The sequence below is a fragment of the Nicotiana sylvestris genome, chromosome 11 (genome assembly GCF_000393655.2).
Source record: "Nicotiana sylvestris chromosome 11, ASM39365v2, whole genome shotgun sequence".
Taxonomy (NCBI): Eukaryota; Viridiplantae; Streptophyta; class Magnoliopsida; order Solanales; family Solanaceae; genus Nicotiana; species Nicotiana sylvestris.
The window spans coordinates 35,042,149-35,066,650 of record NC_091067.1 but is presented as its reverse complement, the minus strand read 5'-3'; the positions used below and the strand labels follow the sequence as shown (position 1 = coordinate 35,066,650).

Sequence of the window (24,502 nt, the reverse complement as noted above, 5' to 3'; positions counted from 1 at the left end):
AACAATAAGAAACCAGAAAAGCTCTTAATACAAGACAAGAATGAAACACAAGTCATGTGTTAAGATATACATTCTCAAGGTTAAAATGCAAATTTAATTTGATATACCCATCTTCTATGCGTGTGAACAGGTCCATAACCAAAAATGGCAGTATACTCATTGAAGTACTGTGGCACGGACAAACCCAGAAAGATGGAGAAACCTAATATAAACTATTGAGGATTGAGGATTATTGAAGTGAGAAATTCGGGTTAAGACATTTGTAGGTGTCTAGACCAAGATCTATAAGGTATTGAATGTGTATAACAATTAGACACGCACACTAATATATGGTGAGAACACCATAACACGTGTTTCATACCATGTGTGCTGACGACCAATGGGATAATGGAAGAATTGAAACATGCTTCTTCATTGTGTGAGATCCCCATAGTTATATTAACTTTTATTGGAATACCCTTTGACCTTTTACTGTTTCATGAAGTGCCAATCGATGTTGCTACTTTAGCATGTCACTAATAGCCATCAGTGATTTGGCAATGCAGTGCATGTCTAGAAAAGCAGTTGATATGGAATGGATAGTTTCGAGTAGAAAGGGAAGACAACTAAAATAAATAATATTACTTGTATTCATAGGTCGACCATTGCATTTACCATAGGATAAAAAATGTAATTAAGGATAAAGTTATACATGAACCCGAGTTCACCTCTTTTCGAGGATGAGGAATCGGATAACAAGCTATAGAGTAGCGAATGATGTTTAGGGTATTGTGAGTAATAAGATCATCATGCTAGTAGTGAATCCTTTTTGTATGTGATTGGATTTCTACATAGAGCTTTAGTACAATCTTTAATTGGTTTTGGAGTATTACAGCTCTTTGTGCTCGCAGGTTGCACCAACTATTTGCCAGTATGAATTGTGTGTCAAAGACATCGATCTAGCCCACTATGAGCAAAGTGGCAGATAGATTATGGGTCGTTGGTCGCTCCATATGGGCTGACCCGACCCGGTTTGGAGAGATAAGTAAGAGAGGTTAAGAGAAGTTACCACACAATCACAAACACTCATTAAAGTAAACACGTAAAAGGGAGTGGTGAGTTATCTTCCTTAACTGCTATTACTCTATCTATTTATGTTAAAGGGAAAACGAAAAACTTCTCAAGCGCAGGAATTTTCTCTCTAACTAATCCTCTCTACAAGAAAAACACACAAGTTAAGGCATTTAATTGATGAAAGATTAACTTTGTTTCCTAGTGATTCAAAGTAGATTTGGGAGCAATTTTCTTGGTAGCGATTACAACGATTTCTGTTGCGCATAATAAGGTACACACAATTTGTTGTTCTTGCTCCGTAATTTAGATTAACAAATACAATAGATAACAACCATCCAAACTATTTATTCTTCTTTTCGCAATACATATGAAAAGAAGATTGGTGTTTCAATGGTCAGGGCTAAAGCAAGACTCTCGTTGAAGTAGGAACCCTTTTGTCTCCATAGGGTCACCAATGATGCAGAATGCAAGGAAGGGAGTAGAATTCTTCACTTCTAGAGTCAGCCTTGTAGGACGTGAATATGTACCACCAGTGATTGCCTCTGTCATTCCATGTCTGATTATACCTTCTCTGTAGTGTGTTGTCTAGAAAATAAGCCACGATTCCCGCAACAAAAGCTTTCGACGAAAAGGGCACATTGACCATGTCGTTGAGCTGAACAATAAGAAACCAGAAAAGCTCTTAATACAAAACTAGAATGAAACACAAGTCATGTGTTAAGATATACGTTCTCAAGGTTAAAATGCAAATTTAATTTGATATACCCATCTTCTATGCGTGTGAACAGGTCCATAACCAGCAATGGCAGTATACTCATTGAAGTACTGTGGCACGGACAAACCCAGAAAGATGGAGAAACCTAATATAAACTTGGTGCGGAAACTATTAAGATTGCAAAACTGAAGGAAGCTTAAGCCTCCGGCTCCTGCAAAGAATCAACAACATAAGAACCTACAATCTTATTAATTCGCAAACTATATTAATAACATGAAAGATTTTGGCACTGATCCAGCGGAAGTACTTGCCTTGGTATATTTACATACCTAAATAAGGGAAGAGAAGGCAATACAAAGCACCTACAATGGGTGTTGGAATTGAAGCAAAGAACGCTCCAAATTTCCCTGATGATAATAGTGTTGTCAAGATAAATCCACATAGGGTGGGGGAGAGAGGGAAATCAAGCATCAAGATAACCCACAAGAATATAGTTGTTCGACAAAACTGTTAGGGAGGTGATGGTTTACCGAGAATTGAAAAGAAAATCATGAACCCAGCAGATGTCTGGACAACTCTTCTACTGCCAACACGTGTATGTGCTATAAGGCCAGCATTCTCACTGCATGTGGACAAAGGAAAAGTCAGTTCTTCTTAGTCAACTAATGTAATCCTAAGAGACTATTTGCTAGCTGCAGAAGGTTTTCGTCTGGACTTACACAGAAACAGAAGATCCAATCCCAGTGCCAAACAATCCTGATAGTAAAATTCCAACTCCCTGAGGTAGAAGCATGATATTTCAAAATAAAGAAAGCAAGAAGGTTCATCTTACGAAGAACATAAGGGAGAAGGGTTCCAAGGGGTAGGCAACCCTTAGTCAAGAGGTTAGTTACCCTCTTCTGCATCGGCAGAGAAAGTAGAGAAGGACAGTATGAGCACATCCTTAGGATATTTTCCTTTATTTATTTTCAATAGTTTCCTTTGGTAGTCTCTTATGCAAGTATATAAATACGTTCTACTCATGAATAGAAGATATTTCTCCCATAGATTACATGGTATTATATCCCATAGGCTCGATCATTTGGCTATTTTTTCATAAAGATATTCGGATCTTTAAAGGATCATATTTGAGTGGTCATTGTGTTTCACCTAAGTTGCTCAGACTCTTCACTTTCGGTGCCACACTGTTGTCGACACGGCGTGGGTGAGGGTGTGGGTGGGCGATCCGTACCAGATCTGGTCAATCGATTTTGGATACTTTAATCAAAATCGACCAGTAGAGAAATTCGGGAACAAATACAATAATTTCTAAAATCCAAACAAATGCTAAGGTAAAATCGAAGAGAATGATTATCCTGTAGAAATTTCTATATCATTCATTTTCCTTTTAACTCATCGGAACCTCCTTTGAAAATATAGAAGGCCTACAAGTTCCGGTTAGAAAATACTTATTTATTTTCTTATTAGCTTAGTTCAAATGTTAATATTCTTCACTTTTGTATGGTTACTGAACTTGTAGTCCCTTTTATGTGCTCTACAAGCAACATGTAAGTTTTTCACATAATATCTCATTATTTAGGCATATTTTTTATTTTTATTGAATCCCTACATCTGTATCCGTACCCGAACCCGCTCTGAAACCGTACCCGGATCCGTACCCCCGAATCTTAAAATTTAGACCATAAAGAATTCGACCACTAGATCCGCACTAGTATCGGACATCCGGCCCAGAGTCCAAGCAACTTATTGTTTCATAGCCACTACAGGAAGTGGTGGAGGAGTTTTTCGGCCTTGACCAGTCATCTCCGGCAATTGACCTGTGAAGAAAGTGGCAGCCACAGACCACTTGTAGCTTCAATATGTTCATGCACCTACGCCTGAAGGCACGTGCGCCCACAACTTTGGTTTCTAGTTTTGTCTTCAGTCTTGCCTTCCATTTTCTGGTAACTCCTAGTGCTTCTCTAGTTAATAGAATTTGTTCGAAGAGAATTTTGTTCGATTCACAGGTTGTTTTGTTCACTTCTCGGGCTATTGCAGGTTTCACGAATCTGTTTTGTTTCATTAGTATCTCAGATCTGATCTCTTTTGCTTATGTGGCTGCTAGGCTCTTGTTTTGGTGTTGGGTTTTCGTTATTTGTGTGTGTAGCTGCCAATTCACGTTTTTATGCTCTTTCTACTCTTGTTAGTGCAATTCTTGATTGAACACTAGTTGCAAAATATCTGATAATAATACCTTTGTGACTGAAATAGTTCTATTACAATAAAAATTAAAAAATTACTGAACATAAACTAAACGGGGCTAATTATTTAGATTGGAGAGTGAAAATCAGGATTTATGTAGTGTTGAAAAGGATGATCGCCTTATTCAAGTCTCTCCAACAGCTGAAACTAAAATGGTTTGGATGAGAGATGATGCTATATTACTCGTGCAAATCACAAAATCGGTTGAAAATGAAGTAGCTGGTTTGGTTAACCGTTGTGACTTGTTAAGGAGTTAGTGGATTGTTTGGAATTTATATATTCTCGCAAAATATATAAATTCCAGGTAAGGTCTGCGTACACACTACCCTTCCCAAACCCCACTAATGGAATTATACTGGATTATTGTTGTTATTGTTGTATATTCTCGCAAAAGTAATGTATCAGTCGGGCGCTGTGCACAGAGAGTACTCCATAAAATTAGCAAATCAACGTACTCATTGCAAAAGGAAGAGGAAGAAATGATATTGGAAGGGGGAATAATAACAGTAATGCTAGTAGGTGGAACAATAAGAATGATGCTGGTAAATGGAACGATAACACATAACAGTAATGCTGGGAGGGAAAACAATACCAGTGATGCTTGGAGGTTGGACAATAACAAAGGAGGAAACAATGACATCACTTGCTGCTACTATAAGGAACCCGGACACATGAAACGAGATTGTAAGAAATTACAGATTCATAATAAAAAACTCAAACTACCAATGGTGTTAGTGTTTCTTCTCAGCTGATGAAAATGCCAGGCTCTCTCAATATTAGCAATCAGTTAAGAATCTGCTCCAATTACTACTCTCGCGGAGTTAGGTAACAAATGTCTCATTTCCTCAAATAAATGGGTCATAGACTCTGGTGCCACTTGTCACATGACAATTAAACTCGAAATCTTCTCTAGTTTCGGCCACATAAAACACTATCTTCTGTAACTATAGCTGATGGGTCAACCTGTAACAATGAGGGATGGGAATGTTAAACCCACATCATTTATTACCTTATCCTTTGTACTAAGTCTACATAGCCTTGCTTTCAATCTAATCTGTTTAGTAAACATATACCAAAGACCTAACTATTGTACCTCATTCATTCATGATCACTATCTTTTTCAGGATCATATGATGAAGGCAAAATACATAAGTCGCCATCTGAACTATACATCAAATGCTTGTTATACACTTTCTGAGGACGAATATATTACACATTCCAAGCAACTTATTGTTTCATAGCCACTACAGGAAGTGGTGGAGGAGTTTTTCGGCCTTGACCAGTCATCTCCGGCAATTGACCTGTGAAGAAAGTGGCAGCCACAGACCACTTGTAGCTTCAATATGTTCATGCACCTACGCCTGAAGGCACGTGCGCCCACAACTTTGGTTTCTAGTTTTGTCTTCAGTCTTGCCTTCCATTTTCTGGTAACTCCTAGTGCTTCTCTAGTTAATAGAATTTGTTCGAAGAGAATTTTGTTCGATTCACAGGTTGTTTTGTTCACTTCTCACATACTTCTTTTGCCAGATGACACACGTGTTTAACAAAAAAACCGAGTGCGTGAAACCTATGCATTATCTGTCCAAATCCTTATATACGCCCATGTGTCCAAATCTTTTTTTTCTCCTTATTTTTCTTAAATTATTTATAAATTATTAGTTAAAAGAAAAGAAAAAGGCGTCCAGGCCTTCTTCCCCATTTGGTTCCCCTGCCGTCTTGGGAATCCGGCGACAACGACAACACCATTTTTTCTCCCACACCTCCTATCTCCTCCCCTTTCATCTCTTTAAGTAGATCTCAGCCATAACTCGTAAATGTCGGCGACGACCTCAAGCAACGTCGAGACCTCTGTTGCCAGGTCGTTACTTTCACTGTCAGTTCATGGCCGACGAGGTCAGATCTTCTCTGGCTGGGTAAAGCTCTCAAATCTTTCCGGCAAGCTGGTGGTTCTTTGTTCAGATCTGGTCTCGTTGGCGACCTCCATTTTTTGGCCACTGTTACAATGGCAACACCCATCGGTAAAAATGGTGTTTCAAGCAAAAAAAACCTAGAAACCAAAAAATGGTGATAAATTTTTAGAGCATTGTGGTAAAGAAGAACAAAGATGATGAAGAAAGTACTGGTCTTTAAAGAAAGAGAAGAATTGAAGTATGGTGTGGTGCCTCTGGTTTTCTTCGGGAAGAGAAAAGAGACAATGAGAGAGAAAATGGTCAAGAGATATTTAAGAATTTTATTTTTTTAAAAAAATTATTAACACGTGTCACACGATATTATTGGTGCATGACACCACATATTCTGAAAAATTGGCCAAGGAAAAATTAGTGTGTACTAGATACACTTTTGAAAGGTTGTGTGTGTAATATGATGCTCGCCCTCAAAAGTGTGTAACAGGAATTTGGTGTAAAGCTCAGGTGGCTACTTATGTATTTTGCCTATGATGAAGGACATGCAGATGATGGTTTCTACATTCTTGATACATGGCTACCTCAGTCAGTTGCTTACTCCAGTGTCGTCACCAATTTGAAGCACATTATCAGCTAGAACATCCTTCTCTACCTATTTTAAGAAATTATGCCCCCAGTTTCATGATGTACCTTGGGTAGAATGTGAATTTATACATTTTGAAAAACTTCATTAAAGGTTATTAGGACCTAGAATTAATAGACAAGTGAGCTTTGCTATTGAATTAGTTCATTAAGATATTTGGGGATCATGTCCCGTTATGTCTAAAATTGGTTACACAATTTTTTTTATTATTATGGATGATGAAAGTTTGAGTAGAAAAATATTCTTCTATTCGATAATCAAATTTGTACAAGAGTCATGAATTTATACAAAGAAGAGTTCTACAAAGATGGTAACAATCCCTTGACTCAAGGAGATTTCTGATTTCAAGGGATTTTTTGTTTAAACATTTTCCAAAAATATCTACATCTATATCTCTTAACGATTATACAAATCTGATAAAATCAGAATCTTTTATCTTTTTCCTTTAATCTCTACACTCCCCCTCAAGTTGGTGCATAGATATCAATCATGCCCAACTTGCTAACTAGTGATTCAAACTGTGGCTTGAATAGCCCCTTAGTGAGAATATCAGCTGTTTGTTGAGAAGTTTGAACAAAGGGCATGCAGCTTACTCCATCTTCAACTTTTTCTTTAATGAAATGTCTATCTATCTCAACATGTTTTGTTCTATCATGTTGCACTGGATTGTGAGCAATGCTGATTGTTGCTTTGTTGTCACAACATAGTCTCATAGGCATTGTAACAGGTCTTCTCAGCTCCTTTAAAATTCTCCTGAACCAAATTATCTCACAGTCCATTGGCCATAGCACGAAATTCTGCTTTTGCACTACTCCTGGCCACCATATTCTGTTTTTTGCTCCTCCAGGTTACAAGATTACCTTTGATAAGTTTTTATCCATACATAGGTACAATATCCAGACGTAGACCTTTTATCTGAGATCGAGCCTGCCCAATCAGCGTCAATATAAGTTTTAATCCTTTGATGTTCACTTTTTCCAAAGAATAATCCTTTCCCTGGTGAACCTTTAAGGTATCTTAATATCCTATGAACTGCATCCAATTGTTCTTCACGAGGAGAATGCATAAATTGGCTTACCAAACTTACCGCGAAAGCTATATCTGGTCTTGTATGTGATAGATAAGCTTTCCAACTAGTCTTTGATATTGTCCTACGTCCACCGGTTTTCCCTCCTTCATTCCAAATTTTTTATCGAGATCTATTGGAGTTTCTGCTGGACGACATCCGATCATCCCAGTTTCGTCAAGTAAGTCAAGCACATACTTACGTTGAGAAACTGCAAGTCCTCTTTTTGATCTAGCTACCTCCATACCCAAGAAGTATTTCAATAGTCCGAGACCTTTGATTCCAAATTCTGAGGCAAGTTTCTTCTTCAAGGCTTCCATTTCTATTGAGTCATCTCCTATTAGAATTATGTCGTCCACGTACATTATTAAAACTGCTATTTTTCCTTCTTTTGAGTACTTTCTGAACATTGTATGATCTGTTTGTCCCTGAGCATACCCTTGCTTCCTTACAAACTCGGTGAATCTGTCAAACCATGCTCTCGGAGACTGCTTTAGCCCATATAAAGATTTTCTCAATTTACAAACTCTCGAGCCATACCTGTTTTCAAATCCTGGAGGAGGGTCCATGTAGACTTCTTCCAATAAGTCGCCATTAAGAAATGCATTTTTTACATCAAGTTGTTGAAGAGGCCAGTCCAAGTTCACTGCAATACTCAGAAGAACTCGAATAGTATTTAGTTTTGCCACCGGCGCAAATGTCTCGAGATAGTCAATCCCGTAGGTTTGTGTGAAACCTTTGGCCACCAGACGTGCTCTCTCTAAGGACCCATCTGATCTAAACTTTACTGTGAATACCCATTTGCAACCAACAGTTTTCTTTTCCTTTGGCAAATCTACTACCTCCCACGTTTTATTTTCAAGAGCCATCATTTCCTCAAGAATTGCTTCTTTCCACTCGGGAACTTTTAGAGCATCCTGCACATTTCTTGGAATTTCCACACTAGATAATTGTGAGGAGAAAGCAGAGAACTTTTGAGAAAGATTTTTAAAAGACACAAAATTGGATATGGGATACTTTGCACAATGCCTGACACCTTTCCTCAAGGCAATGGGAAGGTCAAGATCACTAGAATCGGACTGGACAGGACTAGACTCAGATAAGCTTATAGGGGAGTTACCTTGAGGATTAGTAGAATCTTGGGGTTTAGATTCTTGACAGTGCCGAGTAGTTCCAGTCTCATGTCTTTGATTTTTGCTCCTTCTTGAGTAGACAATAAGCTCCTTTGGACCTGCTTGATCATTTGCTTTATTTGTATTAATGTCAAAAATTTTCCTTAAAGATTCAGATTCCAGATTTTCACTATTTAAAACATCTAATTCCGGTGATAAAACACTAAAGTCCTTATCTGAATAAATTCTAGAATCTGATTCTTTCCTAGGTTCAGAAAGATCAAGAAATTGAAGCGAATCTTCACTTAATTTCTCCCCCTGAAGATGAGACTTAAAATATGGTTCAAACTCAAAGAAGGTTATATCCATCGTAGTGAGTATCTTTCTCTTATGTGGATCATAACACGTTTACCCCTTTTGATTTGGTGCATATCCCACAAACACATTTTTTGGCTCTAGGATCTAATTTCCCTTGAGTTCGGTTATGAATAAAAGCAGTGCATCCAAAAACTTTCAAAGGTAAATCATTCATCAACCTAAAGGAAGGAAAAGTCTCCTGAAACACACTTAAAGGTGTCTTGAAATGTAAAACTTTTGAAAGGCATTCTGTTGATCAAAAAAATGGCGTTAGAAGAGCTTCCCCCCAGAGATACTTAGGAACATTACTAGTAAATAATAAAGCCCTAGTAACCTCTAAGAGATGTCTGTTTTTTCTCTCTGCAACCCCATTTGGTTGGGGAGAATCTGGACATGATCTTTGATGTACTATGCCTTTTTCTAAGAAAAAATCCCCTAATGCTTCATTAAGGTATTCTCTTCCATTGTCACTCCTAAATATTTGTATCTTCACCTGAAATTGTGTTTCAATTATAGCATAAAACATTCTAAAGATCTCTTTGACTTCAAATTTGTCTTCCAATAAGTATACCCAACTAAGTCTCGTATGATCATCAATAAAGCTTACAAACCATTTTTTCCCTGTCATGGTAGGAATCCTAGATGGTCCACTAACATCACTGTGAATTAGGAGAAAAGGTTTCGTAGCATTATATGGCTTAGATGGGAAGGAGGTTCGGTGATACTTCACAATTTCACAAACTTCACAATTGAAAAGAAATGGACTTTTATTATTAAATAAACTCGGAAACAGATGTTTTAAATAGAAAAAACTAGGATATCCCAACCTGTAATGCCAAAGCATAACATTATTACAAATAAAACTAGTTCAAACAGGTACTTGGAGATTGAAAACTAAAATTAGATCCATCCTCGAAGACATAAAGACCTTCACTTTCTCTAGCACTGCCAATCGTCCTCCTCGAGATTAGTTCTTGAAATTCACAACGGAAAGGCTCAAAAATGGCACGACAACGAAGGGCATGAACAAGTTTACTTACTGATAATAAATTACATGATAACTTAGGAACATGAAGAACATCATGTAGGACAAGACGGGGTGAAATTTTAACTGTTCCCATCCCAGCTACTGCCACCCAAATCTTTTTATTTCCTGCAGATGGGACATATGTGGAAAAGGATTAGGAACAACTGGTCATATGATTAGTTGCTCCGGAATCAATAATCCAAGGGAATTTTCACGGGGTACTACTACCAAGAAAGACCGAGGGAAGGATACCTCTTTGGACAAATGAGCAAGATGGTTGGCTTGGAGTGTTTCCACCTCAAATTTGTGGAGATTGCAAAAGATTATGCAGAAACTCTAACTGTTCCTTTGTGAACTGAGGTAAATCTGAAGTAGTCTGTTGGCCCTTGTCATCCCCGAAAACCTGCAATGCTCCATTGTCAAGTGGCTGGCCAAATCGACCATCATTTCCTTTTCTCTTCCAATTTGGAGATTTCCCGTGTATTTTCCAGCATGTCTCTTTTGTGTGCCACGGCTTCCTGCAATGCTCACACCAAGGTTTTTTCTTTTTATCCCCTTCAGTCTCATTTATTACTGTAGCTAGTGCAGAGTTCTCTAGCATTTTGAAATCTGAATCTGAATTTGGTTTTAGCATCACCTTCCGCCTACTCTCTTCTCTCCTTATCTCCGAAAAAGCTTACCTAAGAGTTGGCAATGGTTTCTTTCCTAAAATCCAGGATCTAACCTCATCATACTCCTTATTTAACCCAGCCAAAAATAAATACACACACGATCACTTTCTTCTTTTTTCATAAACCTAACACTATCAGTTGGACAGTCCCACTCATCATTATAGCATTGATTTAACTCTTGCCAAAGACACATCATCTCATCATAAAAATCAGTAACTTCACGCTCCCCTTGTCTAGACTTCCACAGTTTTGTTTTTACCTCAAAGATTTGTGAGAAATTTTCTAAATCTGAGTAAGTTTCTCTCACAGCCTCCCAAATATCTTTTGCTGTGGGAAGGAAAAGGTAAGGTTTACCTACAGATGGCTCCATGGAATTAATCAGTCATGCGCTGATGAGTGAATTTTCAGACTTCCACGTGCTGGCTTTTGAATCTTCGGCTTTTGGCCTTTGAGTTTCTCTGGTCAAATACCTAATTTTCCTCTTTCATCTATGGCCAGTTTAACGGACTGAGCCCATTCCAGATAATTCCATCCATTCAGCTTATGGACAGTTAACTAGAATGAGTAATTTGATGTATCTCCGCTTAGGCTCATGATGGCACGAGTTGAATCTGAAGCAGCAGTCTCTTTCACGGGTGGCTCTGATACCATGAAAGTTTGAGTAGAAAAATATTCTTTTATTCCATAATCAAATCTGTGTAAGAGTCATGAATTTATACAAAGAAGAGTTCTACAAAAGATGGTAACAATCCCTTGACTCAAGGAGATCCCTGATTTCAAGGGATTTTCTGTTTAAACATTTTCCTAAAATATCTACATCTATATCTCCTAAAGATCATACAAATCTAATAAAATCAGAATCTTTTATCTTTTTCCTTTAATCTCTATAGATGATTTTTCTCAAACGAGAAGAATTTATTTTATACGAAGAATCGCTCTAAGTTGTTTTCTCATTTGCCTATATTTTGTGCTAAAATAAAGACACAATTTAATGTTTTTATGTGACATTAAGGTGCGATAATGCTAAAGAACACATGTCATTTTAGAACTATATGAATCAACATAGTGTTCTCCATCAATCTTCTTATGTTGATACTCCCTCTCAATGGAGTTGTTGAGGAACAACAAACACTTTATTATATCGCATGTGCGTTGCTTTTCCAAGTGTAAGTCCCTAAAGCCATTTTGGGTTGATGCGCTTTCCATAACCAACTTTTCAATTAATGACATGCCATTTACAGTACTTAACGGTGACATTCGCTATAGTATTTTTTTTGCTCTTCCTAATAAGCCATTATTTCCTATAGAGCCAAGTGTGTTTGGTATTACATGCTATGTTCGTGATATAAGTCCCCATATTATTAAACTGGACCCTAAGGCCTTAAAGTGTTTCTTTTTGGGATATCAGAAGAGTTATTGGTGACTACTCTCTAGTACTTACCGATATATGGTCTATACTGATATGGTCTTCTCTAAGAACATCCTATTTTTTTTCCTTCTCTCACATTTCTCCAAGTCAGCGGAATATGAAAGAATGGCTCATCTACAAGATCACTTCACCAAGTGTAGAACAACTGACGGATCAGGATGTTTTTTCTAGTTCCTCCCTTACATATTCGTTGGATTATGGTCTTCCATCTACTCCAGCAAAGTCACTGATTGTTCAAGTTTATTCCAGGAGAAGAGAGACCAATAATACATGTCCTGCACTAGCTTCATCGTCATTTGATACTCCTCCACTCAATCCTTCTTCCTATTGTTCTTCGTGAAGGTGAACATCAGTGTATAACTACATATTCCGTTGCTAATTGTATCTCTTATTACCATTTATCTCCTGCATCTAGTGCTTTAATTGACTCTATAGATTCTATCTTTATGCCTAAGGCAGTTAAAGTTTTAAGTCACCCCGGATAGTATGATGTAATGCATGAGAAGGTACATGCATTAGATGAGAATCACACTTGGGACTTGGTGTACTTACCAAAAGAAGAAAAGGCAGTAGGATGCAAATGGGTCATTATAGTTAAGGTAAATCTAGATGGTTTTATTGCCAGACTTAAGGGCCAAACTGGTGGCGAAAGGGTATGTTAAAACTTATTTAGTGAATTATTCAAACACTTTTCTCCGGGGGAACTCCATGTGTCAAATTGTTTATTTCTTTAGTTGCTTCTCAGCATTGGCCTTTACATCGGTAAAATATCAATAATCCACTGCTTCATGGTGATCTCCAAGAAGAGGTGTATATGGGATAACAACTTGATATTGTTGCTAAAGGGAGTATAGGAAAGCCTATCAATTGAAGAAATCCTTGTATGGTTAGAAGCATGATCCCCGTGCTTGGTTTGATAAATTCAGTAAGCTAGAGAAAATTATATCCTTGACGTGCTTGCTGGAATTGGAAAGAAGGCAGCCAAGCATTGTAGTACTCCAATGGTTCCTAATGTGCATCTTAAGAACTTTGATGACTTAGATAGATATAGGAGGTCAGTTGAAAGATTAAACTATCTCCATATAACTCGTTCAGATATTGTTTTAGCACCAAGTGCTGTTAGCCTATTCATGCTTGCACCTACATTCAAACATTGAGTAGCTTTGAAGCAGATTCTATGCTACTTACAAGGAGCCCATGGACTCGCATATTATAAGACAATAATAGACATAGTCGAATTGAGTGCTTTGTAGAAACTAACTAGGCTGGATCCAAAATTGATAGAAGAGATACTACTGACTATTGTGTCTTTGCTGGTGGAAATTTGGTATCATGGAGAAGTAAGAAATAAAATGGTGTATCATGGTCCAGTGCAGAATTTGAGTATGGAGCTATGGCATAGTCAACATATGAGATCATGTGATCATCATCTTCTGACAGAAATTGAGTTGAAGCTCTATGCACCACCAAAACTCTAGTGTGATAAGTAAGCTGCTCTTCATATCACCTCAGATCCCATATATCACGAAATAACTAAACATATAGAGGTTGACTGTCACTTTATTTGTGGGATGATTCAAGAAAACTCGATTTTGCACTAATCATGCGGAGACATGAGAACAACTAAATGATTTGTTCACAAAAGCTTTGAATGGAGCTCAAGTTGATTATCTCTGTAATAGGCTAGGGATGATCAATATCAATGCTCCAGCTTGAGGGGAGTGTTACAGAATAATTAGTCGTTAATACATTACTCTCTATATATAGGTGATTCAATTATAAGAGCAGATCCGTAGGATATTTTCCTTTATTTGTTTTGATTAGTTTTCCTGATAGTCTCTTCTGTAAGTGTATAAATGCCTTGTACTCATGAAGTACAATCCTTCAATGCAGAAAATGAAAGACAGAGAGCAGAGAAAAAGAGAATATTTTAGGGGAAGCTAGAAAGAGAAAATACTATTGACTTCCAATCCCTTAACCACATAAAGTATGATATCTGCTATCTCAAGAAATATCACATCTGACATGTATTGTCACAGCCTAAATGGATCAATGCAAAATAAATTTATAACAAAATTTACAAAAATTAGCATTATATTAAATATTATAGTTCCAAGTACATGAACCAGATCAGACATCTCGGATTGCAAACTTGCAGTTGAATGGACACATATTTTGACTTGTGTTACGGGAAGAAAGCATTCTAGTTAGAGTTGGGTGTTGGGATTTCGTAAAACAAGTGATTATTCTTATGGTAAATTGTGCATCTGGAAAATGCTGAGACTGGAACAGATCGACAATGTTCCAATTTTGTGTAATTCTCTTAATCTACTTACCGACTTCACATAAAACTTCCCTAAAAGTTCTACTCATCTGATTCCGATTAAAGCTCCGCTTAAATCAATTCAACAGAACTTTTAACATGCACAAATCGAGAAATGGTCCATTATTTTTGGAAAAAAAAAATTCAATCCAATCGAACTTTCTCTTTTACTCTTCTTTGCTTACTTTACAAGAGGGTGAGAGGCAGTAGCGGATGCAGGATTACCGCCAAGGGAGTTCAATAAAAGAAAAAAGTTAAAAAGATTGTAGCTAGTGAGAATAGAACTAATGGCCTTATAAAGTTTTTGAACCCCCTTGACCCCTAAACTATGCATTTGGGCTGTGTCAAGGGATTCAAAACATAATATATAGAGGTAAAAAACAGATTTTCATTACGTATATAGTGTAATTTTTCGGCGAAAGGGGCTCTGGTGAACACCCTTCTGCCCCCTAATCTGCCTCTGGTGAGGGAAAGGGGAAAGATTCAAGGGAAGAAAAACTGTTTACCTGCCAACCAGCACCACGACTTAGTATTGATGGGGGCACAGGAGTGCCACTTCCGTATCTTGCAATTGCAATAAAAGAACCAGTGGACTGAACACCAAAGATTACAAGTGTGAAAAGAAGTTAGTTCATGGCCTATATCTTTAAAAAATAATAATAATAATAAAAAAAAAGGAAAAATATCAGCTATATCCATTTTGCTAATTATAAAAACTAGCCAATTCATAAAAATATTATTAATATTAGCCAATTAGTTATTTGTAGCAAAAAAAAAGTAAGTTTTTGCTTTCTTTTGAGTGTGTGTTATTAGAATAGATTGGGTAAATCGTAAAGAGCTTGAATCTCAGTTTTGGGATGATTTGGTGGAGTTTTAAGGTGGTTTGAATTGAAAATTCCAAGTAGAAGATGAACATTAAAAAATGATGTGTATCACATTACGTATCACTCGTGTATCAGATATGTATCATATTTGTATCAAATGTGTATTACATGTATATCCATGTATACATGCATGTGAGATACATGTGTGATACATGTTTGATACATGTGTCACAGAAGAACTTTATGAATTCGATTTTAACTACGAATTTTGATATTAATTCAGTCCAAATCATCTACAATCTTCCTCAAATTTTGTATATTGACACATCTATATGTTGAATCTCAACCATACCCATTTGAAAAGGGTCTGTTTTTGCTTAGATTTTTGGAATCTTGTACAAATATATTATTTTTGTATTTTATCACCTTATTTGTTATCTCATCTATGAAATTACCTTTCCGTCTTGCATCTAATATTGCTAATCACGCTTAAAAATATGGTAGGAGATCTTTGTGTATGATTCTTGGAGAGAAATAACCTTATTTCTTTGTTAGCATTTGGCCATAAATTTTCAAATTTGTTTTGATAAATCTAATTGGCTTTTCAATTTTTATAGTTGTTTGACTAGTTTGGTAAGTGTATAATTAATGACTAAAGCTTGATAAGTTGAGACTCTTTTAGGATATTTGTGTAAGATTCTCCCAAAAAATCAGTTTCTTTAGAAGAAAAGAAAAAGTATGTTTCTTAAGAAAAATGGGAAACAAAGAAAAGTAAATCACACAAGAATTGCCCTCTCATATAAGAAGAGGATCTGGGTCAAAATATAAGTGTGTGCCTCACGCGTCTTCTCCATGGAAACATCAGCTGAATCTCTACCGGCGAGTGGGATACATCCCTTGCCTCAGCCGCCTGATGCGAACATCTTCACCGACCCGAATACTCAGACGAGCAGTAACGCGACGGCAACTGTTGGGACGTCTTTTCCTACTGTTCTTAAGGGGACATAAGGTATTAGATCAGGACGAAGACCTCTTTTCCCATCTCACAATAGCCACAAAACCTACATTGGTAAACCATGTGTATACTTCTCCCGGAAGAGTACCTTGATATTTTAGCTGAAGATTGTAAGTACACACTAGTTGGGAAGTTCTCCCATGGTAAGGCTAAAATGGATATGATAAGGTGAGAGTTTTTGGAACAGAGTCCATTTAAGGGTTAAATTCAAATTGTTTATTACGATTTCAGGCATGTTTTTATTCACTTTGCTGAAGAATCCGAATTCTTACCCATTTATTCCAAAACTAAGATGCTTGTTACTGGATCCAACATAAGAATTTTTTGCGGACCCCTGACTTTGATCCGAAAGAGGAAACAGCAATTGCACTAGTGTGGGTTGTACTTGCGGACCCCTGACTCAGCCTCCCATTGCACTTGAGGAGAAAGGAAGGTCTGGTTAGAATCCTGTCCCCAATTGGAAAAGTAATTACTAATATATAGAAGAGCGAGAGAAGCAGTTGAAGGTCAGCTTGCCGACCAGGGACAATTTTGGCATTTCGCGCACAACTGTGCTTTAATCTTGTAGTACTAGATTGCCTTGTATATTGTGCATTTCCTTATTTGGACAAAATATCCATAACATCCGTCATTAGTAGCACTGCAACGTTGGGGCCCAATCGTTCCAGTCTTTTTACCTATATATGTCGATCATCCTCCTTAGAAATAACTTTTATAATAGCTTGACTTAACTTGTAGATTATTATCTTTACAAATTGGTCAAAGACACAAATACATTAATTTTAAATTAAAAATAGTGATCATAACAAATATAAAGTTAACAAATATAGTCAAAAAAATCGAACAAACAATAATACACTGGTATTTGCAATGCAACTTTAAAAAAAAGAAGGTAATAGACTAATATAATAAGTTAGCCACATCTTGAAAGTTAATTATAGAAAATCGGGATACTCGCAAAAGTCGATTCATTAGTAAGTTAAGCATGAGCTCCAACAATTAGGGAATATTATTTGTTTTAATTTGAAAAATTGCCTAAATTTATTTTTGTAAATGTAAACATTTGATATTTGTTAGGAAATATAACGAAAACAATTCTATGGAGCTCCAATTGGGTTTTCAACAAAGTTATCCGATAATATATTTTGTAAGAAGTTGTGACGCTAATTAAGTTATAGTAATAGTTTTACCCAATTTAACATGCATTTTGGCCAAACCTCCTAAATTTATTTATTTTGACAAGATCTTTTTGTCAAAACTATTTCAGAAAAAGTACTACTAGAGAGTTACTACAATTTATGTTTCAATTCTCAATATTAGAACAATTTATGCTCGACCTAGGTTTCAAAAGTGTTTATAGGGAAAAGCTATTTTTCAGCTTCTGAAAAACAACTTATGCTAATACTTAAAAGCTATTTTTTCATAAAAACTTGGACAAACACTCTAAAATAGGATAATTTTAAAAGAAAACCACCATATTCATTTAAGTTGTTTAGCAAAGAAAATCCATTTAGATTACAATTTGTTACTTTACACATGATGTGGTTATTTGTTCTGTATTATTTATTTTTAAAGTATTTATTTATCTTAACTGTCATTTATTGAGGTATTCAAAACTTATCCCAAAAGGTAAAAGATGTAACGAACATGTTTGTTATGATGTAAGTAAGAGCTAGGAGAAAAATGGTTTCATGGAGAAAACTACAGATGGAAACTTTGTCACACTCATGTGTTGAAAAAACTACTTATATATTTAGCAATTTCAGTACACATATTTCAAAGTTCTATACAATCTTATGTTTAGCAATTTAAGTACATATATTTGAAAGTTCTATACAACTTTGCGATGTTGTTGCAAAACAATAGGTCTACATGTGTGTTAAGCAAAAAAAGCTTATGAGTATTTAGAATAAGTTCCAATACACATATTAGAAAGTTTTATACAACTCTACAATGCTTTTATAATATTTGATATATAATTTACCAATTTTATACAAAATAATGTATTTAGACTGCAATCTTCCTCATTCTTTCTCTCTCTTCTTTCTCCCCCATTCCACCCAACTCTATCCGACATACTAGGGATGGCAAAATGGTTAAAAGAAAATAGTTAACTACCCATATTATCCACAAAAAATGGGTTGGATAATGAACATTTTAAAAACGGGTCAAATATGGATAAGAACCATTTTATCCATTTAGAAAATGGATAACCAATGGATAACCAACGAGTCTAACTTTTACATTTGTAAAGCCTCAAATTGGGGGTTCCTCAAGTTAGGGAGACTAAGAATTCTCCCAAAAGTGATCATATGCAAGAAGTCATGGATAATATAGTTACACATATTATTCGCCGGTTGATCTGTTTTTTATCCGTATTAAATAGGGGTCGGGTCGGATAATTTGTTTGTTTTTTCATTACCCGTTTCGACCCAAACCATACCCGACCCGCCTGCTTGTCACTTCTATGACGTATATAGAGATAGGCCTACGCACTCTTACCAGCTTATAGGCTAGAAATCCTTATTTTTTACTGCACCTCCCGTCTTCGTTTTTAAACTATGAAGGATAAACTTATCCCTAAAAAGGGACGAACTAAAGCTTCCTTGAAAAAAATCACATCCCGTATAATTGATCCATGTTAACTATCACATCATTTTTTACGTCATCCTAACAATGCTAAAGTCAAGATACTTAAAAAAAAAAAAAAAAAAAAGGAACCTTGCTGAAGGCGAGGCTGAAACCATTTATTTGTTCTTTTATGTGAAACTTATTTATGTATTCATTTATACACAATTTTTTAAGACGTGTGAAACGTAAAGACATAAGCTTAAACTCCGTTGACATCCATAAAAGTTTCGAAGCTTTGAATCAAAAATAGAATCTTACAAAATTATTATTTATCTAAATTAGACGTCGCAAGTAATTGAAATATCCTTTGGCGTTTATATATCAATTTGGTGAAGATTCGAGTTGATTTTGCATGAAATTTTAGATTGAAACTCGAAGAGTAAGACATAAATAGATTGTATATTTATTTTTGTATGTCATTTGTACAACAAAAAGTTATGCTCAAATTGTATATAAATTGTAGTGTATGACAGAATTTGTATGTTCTTTATAAAAAACTTTAGTTACTTTTTGTAGAAAGGAAAACGTAACTAAAACCAGATAAATAAGTTTAAATTTTGCATACATACCGAAAATTGAACCACATACTATGTTGGGCCCGTGCTAGCACGGGCCAAAGGTCATCTAGTTGCTCTAGACTTGGCAGTCTGTTAGTTTTAAAAAAAAAAAAAAAAAAGGGTAGACCTTCTGCTGCTACAGTTAAAGTAGAGATTGATTTAGCAAAGGATCGACTAACAGCTTGTTTGGATGGTTGTTATGTATGGTTTCATAATGTATCTTATAATATTGTATTGTATCTTTTTGATGTATATAATGTTTGGATAGATTGTATTAGTTTCCGCCGTTTCATGATGTCATCAACAATATGAAGAATAAATTTGCAATATTATAAAATTAAAAAAAGACACGAGGTAGAATTATTATATAAAAAGGTAGGATAAAGCATAAAATGAGATTATTTAATAATATGGAAGGCAAGATCAGAGGAAAAAAATAAGGGAACGACGCGACCACACCAAATCGGTCGTTCCATAAAGTGGCATTTTTCGTCGTTATGCAACAACGGATTTAACGATATGATACCATAAAATTTAACTAATATTCAAGACAAAAATTGTATTTAAAGTAACAGTACGATACAATACAACAAGTAACAACCATCCAAACAAGTTGTTAAATGAAGTTTGGGTCAATTTTAAGAGGTCGGGGAGTGAGATTGTTGAGGACATTTGGCAGAAAATAGAATATGAGAACAGTCCTTCTTATTGTCTTAAGTACTCACAGCAAGGGCATTCGGAAAAGCAATGCAAAAAAAGAATGGAATGTTGAGGATGATGAACAAACTGAGCTTGGCAAAAATGATAATGGACAGAACAAGGATAAAGAGTTGAAGCATATGGCTGAGAAATAATAACATAGGGAAAAATAAACAACAGGGTGAATATCTAAAGGACAAGGAGCGACCTTGGAGCAATACCAAAACCAAAAAGAGGCAAAAACAAATGTATGTTCGTAAAAGTAATGCATCTCCTAGAAGCCTCTAGCAATTAAACAGAATGTACAATAAACAGTGCAACTAAAGATCATGTGGGTGCACAACAATGTAACTTGCCTAAGGTTAAGGCTTATGAAGAAGCTAGGGGTTATGGTGATGGTAATGAGAATACTAATGATGCTAATGTTGAAAACAAAAGGAAGTAATGATATTATACCTGACAAAACTTCTATATCGGATGAGCACACTGTCCCACCAAAAAAAGAGTTCCTCAACCAACAACGAAATCACTATGGTAGAGGGAATTTTTACCCATACATAAGAATAAGATGCTATTTTTATGACGATAACAATGAGGTTAATTTGGAATAGAAGTCCACTTTGGAGACAAGGACAACAATGGAGGTGACAAACTAATCAATTGCAGTTACCGGTCGAACTTCCACCTTTAGACAATAACTTTCATACATTAATTACTTTCTAGCAATTGCTTAGCCCTCCCAACCAAGGATTCTCAATTCATTCATGAAACATGTACACAACCTTAAATGCTCAGCCCATCTTTTCTTCCTAGTTTGAGCAAGAAAAGTCATTTTAGCATGGAAGAGGAGATCGATGCAACAGAGGTTCTCTTTAAATGATGAAGATTTCTCTGAAGATGAAAGAGACGATTTTGAAGAAAAAAAATGGAGGAAAAAGAAATATATGTATTTGGATTTGTGTGTGCAGAAGAAAAAGGGATCCCAAATAGGATCTAAAAGAAAAATGGGGTCAAGAAGTAGCCTTTTTCTCTAGATCCTTCAAACATATATTATAAAAGTCAAAAAACAATATATTTCATCCATTATGGAGTTACTCTTGAATTTGAAACGAATCACATCAGAATGAAAAAGGATGCAAAAAGGGTGACGGAGAAAGAGGGGGAGCACAAAGAGTGAGAGAAAATAGATGAAGATTGAGATATCTGTAGCAACAGCCACAGGGTCATAATTCCAAAATAGCCCAATGTAAGGCAATCAAGATCATATTCGAATAAGCAAAAGAAAACAACACAAGGAGCTACTTAAACCCTAAGCTCGTTGGTACGAGGATAAGGGATAATTAATCTCGGTATTAAATTTGAGATGCGTTTGTCCTACATTTAGTTGGGATAAAATCGCGATATAACCAATCCTGGGATTGTATTGTTATTTTAATCCCTATAAGAGGGTGGGATAATAATCCCGGGATAACTAATCCGAAATAATTAATTCTAGGACAACTTGTTTTCAAATCAGACGACCCCTAAGTGTCTACAAAACCAGCCAAAATAAGATATTTCCTCTGTCCCAATTTATAGGATAATCTTTTCTTTTTAGTCAATTCAAAAATAATGGCATCTTTCTATATTTGGTAACAATTCAACTTTAAAATCCCCTTTTACCTTTAATGAAATGAATTTTTGCCATACAAATTTTTATATTAGATCACAAGTTGTAAAAATCTTACTTTATTTCTTACACCCAATTAGAGACTTTCACAAAAATCAATAAAGCATTCAAAATATTTTAGTACTATCTTTGTCCAAGCTCTGACGAGTAAACAAACCTCTACAAGAGCAACAAAAGTGGCCATCATCATAGCAAATGCTTCACCGACATCAAACGAAGGAAGTCCCCATTGGAAGGGGTAAGGAATACTAATCCTGCAAATTAGTGCCAGCGAGGAATAAGAGGAAATCGTTAAAGTTACAAATTTAAGCAAGAAATAAGTAGAATGGAATGTTTTTCAAACAATACGACTTCCTTGATACAATCATTAGACCATGAGTTAAAAAAGTAGTTCAAAATATGAAGTAAATTTTGTTCTGCTCCTAGATAGTAGCAATGAAAATAGTTTAAAATTGACCAACAAACAATCTAATGCAGTCTACAATATGAGAATCAATGCATTAGGGAAATTAAAAGGGGGAGGACAGGAAGAGCACTTGCCATGGAGCAACATCAATGAGTCCAGCACGATCAGTTCTGCAGCTTGCTTGTGTCTTTGGTGGCTTTCCATTGTAAGCCCCACGCATGGTGAGTAGGTGTGCATAAATCCATACAATGGCCACCGTGATACTAACAGTAAAACTATCAAATATCATCTTCCTTGGGCATATACTGCAATAACCAGAATTTGTACCTTTATACCTACAATGTCTTCCATGTAAAATAATGTTCAAGTGAAATATCTGATTTCTAGACAAAGCATCCCACCTGAGAGAAAATGACCAAAAGGACTAGCTCTGGCAACCCAACTTCAACACATTTGGCAACCTAAACAAAGATAAAGTAGATTTAACAATCATCCTACAGTATCAACCCCATTGATCAGAATTAAATAGAAAATATCATAATGCAAGATATCATCAACACTTATAAATTTAGCGAGTTGCGATACTTACCCCAGTAAAACCAAACGCATAAAGCCCAAAGCCAACAAGAGAAACCAAAGGAACAACTGAAAGTGGGCTCAAAAACCTAAGAATCCGCGGAAAGTAAAATGCCTATTAGAGCTAGTGTACGTGCACGAAGCACTCAACATAACTGAGCAGACATTAAACCACCGAAAAGTGATCCTTATTAGAGCAATTAATCTATCATTAGTATAGCATAACAATATCCAAGAGCAGAAAAGTATGTGCTTGATTGTACAAAACCAGGAGAGATCTTGTGATATAACAAACCGTGTAACCTTGCGCCAGAGGCCACTGAAGCCTAGGACTATCTGAAGTGTTGAAGCCGCAATATGTGCACCTTGAGTCGCCCGCATTATCTTCTTGAATTTCTGATGAATCATATAGGAAACATAAACAAAAAAATTAACACCCAATATCACCAAGATGCAATGGATGACTCCTATGTCTCAAAACTTCTTCCGACTAGCTAGTGGCGAAGTTAAAGAAATGGGCACCGACATGAATCATATATTAAGCGGAAAATAAATTATTATGTGCATCAGTTTGTTTTGACACTTAGAAAGTAGTATTTAAATTTGGTTCTCAAAATGTTATTGCGGAAATTTATAGTTAATGTTTGGGTGTATATTTGGAGGTATCTTCCAAAATTTATAAATTATTATTTTCTCTCAGATGTTTGAAGGGGTCGAGCCACGTTGCACAAACAGCCACTAAGTTATGATCACAGACCGTAATGAATTTTTTTCACTCTCTATAACGACCCGACCGGTCGTTTTGAGCTCTAGCGTGTCGTTCAGCGGTTTGAGGCCACGAGCAGCTTCATTTCAGGTATTATGCCTTGTACGCATGGTCGGAATTGAATTCCGGAAAGTTCGGAGTTGATTTGGGGAGAGAATTCTCATTTCAGAAGCTTTAAGTTGAAAGAATTGACTAAGATTGGATTTTTGAGTAAACGACTTCGGAATCGGGATTCGAAGGTTCCAGCAGGTTCGTATGATAGTTTCAGACTTGGGCGTATGTCCAGATTGGGTTTTGGAAGACCCGGGAACGTTTCGGCACCTATTGTGGGAGTTAGCATTTTTGGAAGGATTTCAAAAGTTTGGGTTAAAGTGCCTTTCAGTGTTATCAATGTCCATTTGGGATTCCGAGTCTGGGGATAGCTCCGTATGGTGATTCTAGTGTTGGGAGCCCGATCGAAAGTGAATTCGGGGGTCCGTAGATCATTTTGGAGTCATTTGGCTAAAGATAGAAATTTGAAGGTTTTTGAGGAGTTTGACCGGAAGTGGACTTTTTGATATCGGGGTCGGACTCCGATTCCGCAAGCTGGAGTAGGTCCGTAATGTCAAGTATGACTTGTGCGCAAAATTTGAGGTCAATCGGACGTGATTTGATAGGTTTAAGCAACGAAAGTAGAAGTTTGAAATTTTAAAGTTCATTAAGCTTGAATTTGAGTGTGATTCATGATTTCGACGTTGTTTGATGTGATTTGAGGCCTCGAGCGAGTTCGTATCATGTTTTGGGACATGTTGGTATAATTGGTTAAGGTCTCGAGATTT

General features: G+C 36.2%; 1 pseudogene; it reads right to left on the bottom strand.

Annotated features, from left to right (window-relative positions):
* Positions 1 to 1,204: 1,204 nt before the first annotated feature.
* Positions 1,205 to 24,502, bottom strand: part of LOC104235981 (nucleobase-ascorbate transporter 6-like) — a 33,148-nt pseudogene continuing 9,850 nt past the window's right edge.